The sequence below is a fragment of the Erpetoichthys calabaricus genome, chromosome 8, assembly GCF_900747795.2.
Source record: "Erpetoichthys calabaricus chromosome 8, fErpCal1.3, whole genome shotgun sequence".
NCBI lineage: Eukaryota > Metazoa > Chordata > Cladistia > Polypteriformes > Polypteridae > Erpetoichthys > Erpetoichthys calabaricus.
Window position 1 is genome coordinate 166,855,090 of NC_041401.2, and position 10,417 is coordinate 166,865,506.

The window sequence follows — 10,417 nt, forward strand, 5'->3', positions numbered from 1 at the left end:
AAACCAGTCATTCTGTGGAATCTCTCTAATGGCAAGATGTCATTTTTTCCATGAAAACACAAAGAAGCCTAGAAATACCTATAAGGACCTGTAAGCTCCTTGCACTTCAGATAAGGTTTTATGATTCCACCATAAAAAATGATGGGTAAAAAAGAACTCCAAAATAGAGTAGCAATGCAGAAAAAACAACTCACTAATAAGTTGGCTACATTGCCTTTATATTATTCTAAACAGTTCAGGAAAAAAGTAAGGGGAACATATGGGTTCAGGGGAATGTGCCCTGTTAAATCAGGAAAAAAAAGATAATGCTGGACTCCACAGTAATAATATCACGTCAAAGAAAAAACTGGCTGCTAGAAAAATCATGTTATAGTTTGGCTTAAGGATAAGGACCTGGTTGACTTGGCTGTCCTGCAGAAACCATGAAATCTGCTAAGTACAATAGGATTCCCCATGAGAACATTGGGTTACCCATGTCCATAAGTTGTAATGCAGTTGGGCTATACATCGACATGATGGTCCAAAACACACAAGCACGTCTATGTTTCAAAAGCTGAAGGAAAAAAAAAATATCAGAAAAACACAGTCAACCTCTAGAGCTAAACATCATGCAGATACCATCTTCAGCAGTTCTGTAAGAAAGAGTGCACCTCAATTTCTCCACAACACTGTGCAAGGCTATCCAATTACTAGAGGAAATGTGGATTTAGTGAATTGCTACAAAATCTGGTGTAGCCAGTGTCCAAGGAACAATTAACTTTTTCATATAAGGCATTGCCTAATACTTACATTTCCTCTAAAACCTAATTAAATATGTATCACAGTTCTTTGTTATTTGCCGTGTTTGGTAACATATATTAAGTTGTGGTTGACAATCAGACGACATTTACTTTAACTATATATGACAAACTTTCAACTTCAGTAATTTCCTTCGGGATTAATAAAGTATAATAAAAAAATAAATCATACAGGAAGGATACATTTCTGCAGCACCATACAACACCATGTGTAGTACAAGTCAAGATGTTTAAGTATTTGTTACCTTTCATGGTTTATTACTGTCACTTTAAAATTTTATGTAGATAGACAATTACTTTAAAGCTTCATGTTTACCCTCCAAACATTCATTTTAGATTACTCTGTGTGTGTGGGTGTGTGCATGATTGCATAAAAACTAAAAGTTCAAAAGAGAGGGATGACAAAAAATGAAATGGGTGTGATTAATACCTCTTAACTCTGCTGCACTACTAACATGTTTGACATTTGCAGTGCTATTACTATTCTAGATTTTAAGATTTTATGGCAATTCTCACAGATGGAGCTTTATGTTGCTTTTTGTAATTTTTGTTACTTGTATTGAATCTCTTCCTTGCATTTTTTTAAGTGGAACTCACCAACTATAATGTTGGTATACCTATTCAAGTAACCTTTAAAAATCAGAGAGAAGTAACTTGCAATGTTCAAAAATGTATAAACTTTCTATCATGCTACAGACTTGCTAAACATTGGAGTTTCTGTAAAATTTCAATTTCTCCTTGTGGACAAATAAAGTATTATCTTCTCTGTCTATCTATTCCCACTGCAAAACACCTTCATGCTCATTAAGCTCAACAATCTGACGATAGGAAGTCAACACCCTATTGGCCAGCACTAAGCATTCACCCTGCCAAGATGCTGCCTAATAATCAGTAGATTCAGTCTCCCCATACTTTTTTCCTAACTAGAATGCACTACTGAAAAGCAGTTTTTCCTAAGGCATGGTGCAGAATTAAGAATACAAGAACTTAAAAACCTTTTGCCGAGAACAAGTCATTCAGCCCAAAAAAGCTCGCCAATCCCATCTACCTAATTCTTCCAAAACGACATAAAGTGACGTTTTGAATGTCCATTGAGTCCTCCTGTCTACCACACTACTCAGTAACATATTCCATGTGTCAATAGTTCTATATGTGAATAAAAAAAATTAGCAACGTCATTACAAATCATACCCGTAAATTTCCAACTGTGCCCCCATGTCCTTATTGAACTCCTTTTAAACTAAGTCTCGACCCACTGTACTAATTCCTTTCATAATTTTTAAACACTTTAATCATGTCACTTATTAATCTAAGATTGCTTAAACAGAAAAAATTTAATTCTTTCAATCTTTCCTTATACCCTACAGCCTTAGAATCAGCCTACTCGCTATTCTCTAGACTTTTTCTAGCACTGTTATGTCTTTTTGTAGCCCAGGGACCAAAACTGCACACAGTACTCCAGGTGAGGCCTCACTAGTGCATTATGCACTTTAAGGTTAACTTCCTTTGTCTTTACACATCATGCTATATAACCTAACATTCTATTAGCCATCTTTATGGCTTTGTACACTGCTGGGATGTAGATGAGTTCACTATGACTCTTAGGTCCTTCTCAGGTTTCAGACCTCCCGTTACGTATTCAAATCTAACATTTTTACTTCCTATGTGTAATACCTTACATTTACTTACAATAAATTTATCACCACTCTGCACGAGCCTGTATGCTTATGCATGTTCCAACGTAATGACTCAATATATTCTAGATGAAACTCAACTATTGAGGAAAGTAAGGAGGACTGATTTTAATAGACATTATATTTAATCTACATTTTAATACAGATAACGTTAAAGTACATTGCCTGTCAAAAGTTTTACAACACCTCAGTTTTTCTTCAAATTTAATCAGTTGAAATGCAATGAATGAATTAAAATGGAAAAACTGTAAGCAGTAAACTTACAGAGGTTACAATTTAAGTTTACGGTAGCAAAAGCTAAAAAAAGTAAATTTCAGAATATTACAAATGGGTCTTCTTCAGGGAACATATAATAGTCTACAACCTACAGATGTTTTGCAGCAAATAAAGTAAATTAAGCTTTGCAAGTTGAAGCAAACACTTTGCACAAGTGTCCCAACTTCTATTGATTACTTTAAAACCCTCACCTGTACCTGTCAGTTTCAGGAGTATTCAAATTCTTGGCAGGTGTATTTCCTACGCAGTAATTTAAAGGTGCAAGTGTACTTTGGATTGAACCTTACCTTACCCTGCACCAATTAGAGTGTTAAAATTTTTTATTTTGTGTATATATACTTTTCTTAAAAGTTCCGCGTTCTACAATGATTTTGTACACACATTCACTTTGATGGTTTCGTATTAAATACACATGCACAATAAAAGGCGCTTTATGCATTTCCCCACTAATTTCCCATGTTGTCTCGGACAAACAGGGTGCTGCCATTCAATTTAGTTCGGCTCCAACACATATAACCCATACGTTCCCAGGCTAAAACACTCAAAACTTGCATCCTCTCACTGAAGGAATAAATACTTGACATCACTTGCTAAACTTCTTGTGGATGTCGTTCACCGTGTGACAACACAGGAAAAACAAAAACGGCGTCAGTCTTGAGTATCTTCCTTGAAGGAAATCAGTCAACTGACTTTCTGACGAAGTCTGTCGTGCATTGAGCAAAAGGAAAAGTAGACAATTTAACTAAAAACTGGTAGATCCATCATAAAGCAGTACCATTCCCAGCGGTGGCACCACATCTGCCTGTCAGCCTTCGATTTGCAGTTGCCAACACAACACGAGACCTGAAGTGGAGCTCCTACACTTCTCCAACAGTTCGCGTCTGCCAAAACACACGGAAGAACACGTTTCGAGAGAGACAGTCCAGCACAAGATCCTTGCGCAGCCACCACTTCAAACCCCAAAAGCGGCGAGAGAAAACGCGGAAGCGTCGGAGGCGAAAGCACAGACCTCCCCCGGTAGCAGACTCCAGACCCAGCCAGCAGGCCGGCTCCCGAGCGCCGCCACTCCCGTGCTCAACAACAGGCAAACACGCGCATAAAGACCAACGCCATTACCTCTTTAGAGACCCCGCTAGTGAATGTGAACTGAGCGGCGTCAAAAATGTGAAGTTTCCTCGTACTTCCGTGAAGTTAACACTTTCGAAAATTAAGAATATTAAAAAAAAAAAAAAAAACACACACACTCACACTATCTTCCAAGGTCTAAATTCCCAACTCTCACTGTGACTACTACCTCATAGTGGGCGGAGTCACCGGCCATAAACATTTCCGGATCGAGTCTGTAAACCACAGAGATTGGCACTAAGTCGTGACGTCTACAAAGTTGAATGCGCCATATTTGCAAGGTACGCCGATCCTGAGACGCGTCAGTGTTAGTGGGCATTGGGTTCACTTCTAGCTGCACCGTGCACGTCCGTCTTTCCGTTAAATTAGCTGAGGACAGAAAATGCCCATTGCATGGCCCGTTATATTTGTAACAGGATGTATTATATCCGTTATTTCACTTGGAGAATATTGTATACGAATGGTATGCCGAGTCTCTGAATTCATATATATTCAAAAAGTACAGTATATCACGTCTTAATTTTTCATTCCACTTAATCCAACTCAGGGTCACTGTAGGTCAGAAACAGCCTTTGTAGCCTTGGCTTCAATTTGGGAACGCTGCCTCAATGTGGATTAGTACAAGAACAATAATTTTGTAGTGCCAGAGGTGAGAGCCAATGTGGATTTGTTGCTCTTTCCATAGCTCTTTTAGGTAGCTCACTATCCTTAAAAGGTGCCCAAGCTGGAATTTAATTTGTATCTTTGCAGTCGTTTTTTAGAGGCTCTGCTTATTTGTCTGCTTATACCGATGGTGATCCGTCCCTGACTGATGCAGCTTGTTTACGCCGTTACATAGCTGACCCTTCAAAGTTGCTGTCCCCCAGCAACCACTTACGGCTCCTTGAAATGGTGCGCAATTCTTCAAAATGGTGGGGTGGTCTTTGTTTCCATTGCAGTCACGCGGTTGGTGGTAAAAAAAAAACATCAACAGGAGTTCTGGGTTCTTCATCTTCAGGTGACCTCGAATGCTGTGTTGTGAGAACGGCGCAGCAAGTGATGTCAAAAGCTGCCCTGTCATGCCATGCAGCAGAAGTGTTGAGCACTGCAAACTCCTCGGAGGGAGGATTCTGGGGTGCAAACGCTTACTGCGAGGCAGCACCACTCACTGTGCCACCGTGCCGCCTCGATTAACCTACTTCTGTCAAATGGAAATGTTTGAAGAGAGCGGGCTGCTGGCACACTGCTTCTATCAAACCATGCTGGACCCCCCACCGCCACCACCACCACCAATCCCCCATGCAAAGAACAGGCCGTGTGGCATAGTAGTTAAGGCTTTGGACTTCAAACCACAAGGCTGTGAGTTCAAATCCTGCTACAGACACGGACCACAAGCAAGTCACTCCACTGGCCTTTGATCCAATTGGAAAAGCACATCTCTCAAATGTTGTAAGTCACTTTGGATAAAGACAAATAAATAAAAGAACATCAGTATCATCAGAGATTTGTGCTGAATGGATGCCAGCCTCACGCACAGGCACATAACATCAACACTTGGCTAGTAAGACCTGTGAGGCTCAGAAAACAATAAGAGCTAACAAAGTTTACATATTCAAATACAAACATCACTGTTAATGTGTTCAATTTATTGATATTAGGCACTGAAATCCTGACATTCTGATTTAATGCCCCAGTGTGTAAGAAAAGGTGCACTGCGGACACAATATTAAACAAATCAGAAGATTTAAGGCACTCAAACAGAAAACTTGATGAGGCTCGGTATTCTATGAAAACAATGAAACAAAAAAGGAACATTCTGGGCTGTATAATAAAAACGCATATATTGTGAATTAATTCAAACAAATCATCACATTACCGCTTTACATTTTTCAGTTTAAACAAAATTTAAAAAAACAAGACATCCATCCATCCATTGTCCAACCCGCTGAATCCGAACACAGGGTCACGGGGGTCTGCTGGAGCCAATCCCAGCCAACACAGGGCACAAGGCAGGAACCAATCCCGGGCAGGGTGCCAACCCACCGCAGGACACACACAAACACACCCAGCACACACTAGGGCCAATTTAGAATCGCCAATCCACCTAACCTGCATGTCTTTGGACTGTGGGAGGAAACCGGAGCGTCCGGAGGAAACCCACGCAGACACGGGGAGAACATGCAAACTCCATGCAGGGAGGACCTGGGAAGCGAACCCGGGTCTCCTAACTTCGAGGTAGCAGCGCTACCCACTGCGCCACCGTGCCGCCCAAAACAAGACATTTTAAACCTAAAATGAAAAAAAAAATACCCTTTGCTTAACAATGGAGTGTCACTGATTGATAATTCATAAACTACCTAGAAACTGAGAAGGATACAACGCTTTGGAGTAAAAGTACTATTTCAGTTTTTGCCTATAATAAAAAATTAACAACTAATACTGGGGCAGCACGGTGGCGCAGTGGTGGGGCTGCTGCCTCGCAGTAAGGAGACCCGGGTTCACTTCCCGGGTCCTCCCTGCGAGGAGTTTGCATGTTCTCCCCGTGTCTGCGTGGGTTTCCTCCAGGTGCTCCGGTTTCCTCTCACAGTCCAAAGACATGCAGGTTAGGTACATTGGCGATCCTAAATTGTTGCTTAGTGTGTGTGTGTGTGTGCCCTGCGATGGGCTGGCGTCCTGCCCAGGATTTGTTCCTGCCTTGCGCCTTATGTTGGCTGGAATTGGCTGCAGCAGACCCCCATGACCCTGTAGTTAGGATATAGCGGGTTGGAAAATGATTGACTGACTGGCTAATACTGGTCCATAACAAAATACACACTACCTAAAGATTAATTTGTTGTTATTAACAGCATGAACCTACATAATTTTATTAAAAGTCAGTGGATTACTCCAGGAGTCAAATTGTTAGTAGTTCTGAGAAAATAATTTTTCAGAGTTTTGATTAAGTTTGCCAACAAATATATAGTTTGTGTACATTACTTGTTAAAACCCTGTTGGAATTTGTATCACTTTTTCAGCTCAAAATACTGATACTATTATGAAATACAGCCTAAAACATTTTACAAATAATGTCGATAGGCGAAACTCAACAAAGCATTCTTCACAGCAAATATGTGGTGTTCATTGGCAACCTTATTCACCAAATATTTTGCTGGAAACGTGGCTGTGAGTCAGGATTAGAGGTTGGGAGCATGCAGTGATACAGTGTGTTGCAGCACCCAGGATCCCAAATTTGCACCCAAGCGCAGCCATGCAATGGGTGACACCTCAGCAGCACATTTGTTCGAATGGAGTGGAACAGTGTGAGGTTTTACAGTGGCCACCAACCCCTACTGCTTGGAGGGCCGGATGCAGGTTAGTGTCATACCCAGGACAGAGCACTTGCAGGTTAAGGGCCTTGCTCAAGGGCCCAATGGAGTACAGACACTTCTGGTATTTACAAGATTTGAACCAGTAACCTTCCAATTGCCAGTGTGGATCCCTAGCCTCAGAGCCACCACTCCACCCCAGTCTGGATTAGACAAACATTATTTTTCCCAGCACCCCATGATACTTTGTGAGACCAGTGTGACATCACAGAATTTTCACACATGCTTACTGTAAGGTCGCTGCCCAATCTATTTTGCGCATGTGTGATGTCATCATCCAATCCAGCCCTTGCACTCGCTTCCGCCATGGATGTATAAAGAAAAGAAAAAAAGGGTACATGACTTGATCATAGTGAGAATATTAGGAGTACTGCCATCAGAAATATAAACCCAATCTCTGTGTGTTTGCTCAGTGACTAGTCACTGCAGCACATGGCTAATTCTGCATGCAAGAGCCACCACTGGTCAAAACAAGCCTTAAAGGAGGCCTCTTTCTCAACAAGCCCAAAAATACTTGAGACCCTGGGAAATAATAACATTTCTATGTTGGAAGAAAAAAAGTGCAAACTATCGGTAGATAGATTAGAAGAAAACAAAAATGTGCTGGCTGCACCCAGACCTGCAACTTCAAACAATGAAAAGAGCCGGGACCACCCAGCCACTTCATGGTATAGCCAATGTATGCTTGTGCCCCAAGACTCAAACTCTCTGAGCACAATTTTATGTCTACACTAGGGGGTTTGTGACCCCCCCCCCCCTTCACTCACCAACTCCCGGGGACTGTGCTACGCACCAGTCACTTTGCGCCTCTGCCGCATGTCGCATTGTGAAGTGGGGGGATGAACCCACCCCAAGGAGACGTAATCGCTCCTCCGAAACCCCCTTAAACGGTGATACAATGGGAAGCAAATGGTTTTTTTTTGTTTTTTTGTTTTTTTTACCTCCTCTTTGCTCGATCAGCTGCTGGCTTGCTGCTGCTGCAGTGCCGTGTGATCTGCATCTCGCATGGCGCTTCGAACATTTAAAAGCCTGTACAGCAGCTGTCCTACTCCTTGCGTTTTATTTCCAGCCCCAGGCGTGGATAAATCTCTTGGCACAAAGTCTCGTCTCGGGATGTGAGTTCTTGATATTTCTTAGTTTACAATTTAAAAACGGAATAAGAATCTGAAAATCTAACCACATCATATTAAAGTCTGATGAATTCTGAAAAGAATGATACCAAACATATATATGTAGGTTTTAAAAATAAGCCAGATTTAAAGCGTGACAAAAAACATCACATAAAATCTTTGCACTTTTATATTTACGATATTATATACAGTAGAATTCTACACACAACACCCCATAATGACAACGTGAAAAAAGTTTACGTGAGGTTTTTGCAAATGTATTAAAAATAAAAAAAAAAACGTACATAAGTATTCACAGCCGTTGCTCAATAATTTGTCGATGCACCTTTGTCAGCAATTACAGCCTCAAGTCTTTTTGAATGTGATGCCACAAGCTTGGCACACCTATCCTTGGCCAGTTTCGCCCATTCCTCTTTGCAGCACCTCTCAAGCTCCATCAGGTTGGATGTGAAGCATCGGTGCACAGCCATTTTAAGATCTCTCCAGAGATGTTCAATCGGATTCAAGTCTGGGCTCTGGCTGGGCCACTCAAGGACATTCAGCAACTCCTTTGATATCTTGGCTGTGTGCTTAGGGTCGTTGTCCTGCTGAAAGATGAACCGTCGCCCCAGTCTGAGGTCAAGAGCGCTCTGGAGCAGGTTTTCATCCAGGATGTCTCTGTACATTGCTGCAGTCATATTTCCCTTTATCCTGACTAGTCTCCCAGTCCCTGCTGCTGAAAAACATCCCCACAGCATGATGCTGCCACCACCATGCTTCACTGTAGGGATGGTATTGGCCTGGCGATGAGCGGTGCCAGGTTTCCTCCAAACGTGACACCTGGCATTCACACCAGAGAGTTCAATCTTTGTCTCATCAGACCAGAGAATTTTCTTTCTCATGGTCTGAGAGTTCTTCAGGTGCCTTTTGGCAAACTCCAGGTGGGCTGCCATGTGCCTTTTACTAAGGAGTGGCTTCCGTCTGGCCACTCTACCATACAGGCCTGATTGGTGGATTGCTGCAGAGATGGTTGTCCTTCTGGAAGGTTCTCCTTTATCCACAGAGGACCTCTGGAGCTCTGACAGAGTGACCATCGGGTTCTTGGTCACCTCCCTGACTAAGGCCCTTCTCCCCCGATCGCTCAGTTTAGATGGCTGGCGAGCTCTAGGAAGAGTCCTGGTGGTTTCAAACTTCTGCTTACGGATGATGGAGACCACTGTGCTCATTGGGACCTTCAAAGCAGCAGAAATTTTTCTGTAACCTTCCCCAGATTTGTGCCTCGAGACAATCCTGTGTCGGAGGTCTACAGACAATTCCTTTGACTTCATGCTTGGTTTGTGCTCTGACATGAACTGTCAACTGTCGGACCTTATATAGACAGGTGTGTGCCTTTCCAAATCATGTCCAGTCAACTGAATTTACCACAGGTGGACTCCAATTAAGCTGCAGAAACATCTCAAGGATGATCAGGGGAAACAGGATGCACCTGAGCTCAATTTTGAGCTTAATGGCAAAGGCTGTGAATACTTATGTACATGCGCTCTCTCAATTTTTTTATTTTTAATAAATTTGCAAAAATCTCAAGTAAACTTTTTTCACGTTGTCATTATGGGGTGTTGTGTGTACAATTCTGAGGAAAAAAATGAATTTAATCCATTTTGGAATAAGGCTGTAACACAACAAAATGTGGAAAAAGTGATGCACTGTGAATACTTTCTGGATGCACTGTATATACTGTATATTAGATACTAGTCAAATTGCCCAGCGTTGCCCAAGCATATTTGTAGAATGGATGAAGAAAAGAAAATGGTTCGTCTTTTTTAAATAGTGACTCTGTTGGTACTGCTAGCTGTCCGATCCGTCATCCACACTGCATCACTATCAATGTTTCTGCTCGTGAGTCAAGAATTTGGTCTTTTTTGGTCCAAATGTATTTCAGAATTATGTTAACTCCTTACTGGGTTTTAACCATGGACATTGTTGTGTATGACTCACCCTCTTGTTCAAGGTGGCCAGTTTGTAGCGCTTAAATTATGAAGAAAAGTCAACAAATCAGATGTTAAACAACCATC

The 10,417-nt window shown here is 41.7% G+C and overlaps 1 protein-coding gene across 2 annotated transcripts in view; it reads right to left on the bottom strand.

Moving 5' to 3' along the window:
* The window catches only part of ube2j2 (ubiquitin-conjugating enzyme E2, J2 (UBC6 homolog, yeast)), a 55,445-nt gene extending 51,348 nt beyond the window's left edge, over window positions 1–4,097 (bottom strand). The window contains exon 1 of one of the 2 annotated variants that reach the window (XM_028807746.2): window positions 4,016–4,097. The gene's annotated coding sequence lies outside the window, so the exon portion shown is untranslated. Of the gene's footprint in view, window positions 1–3,883 lie in introns of both variants that reach the window. The other variant, XM_028807745.2, reaches the window with a different exon arrangement.
* Window positions 4,098–10,417: the final 6,320 nt, after the last annotated feature.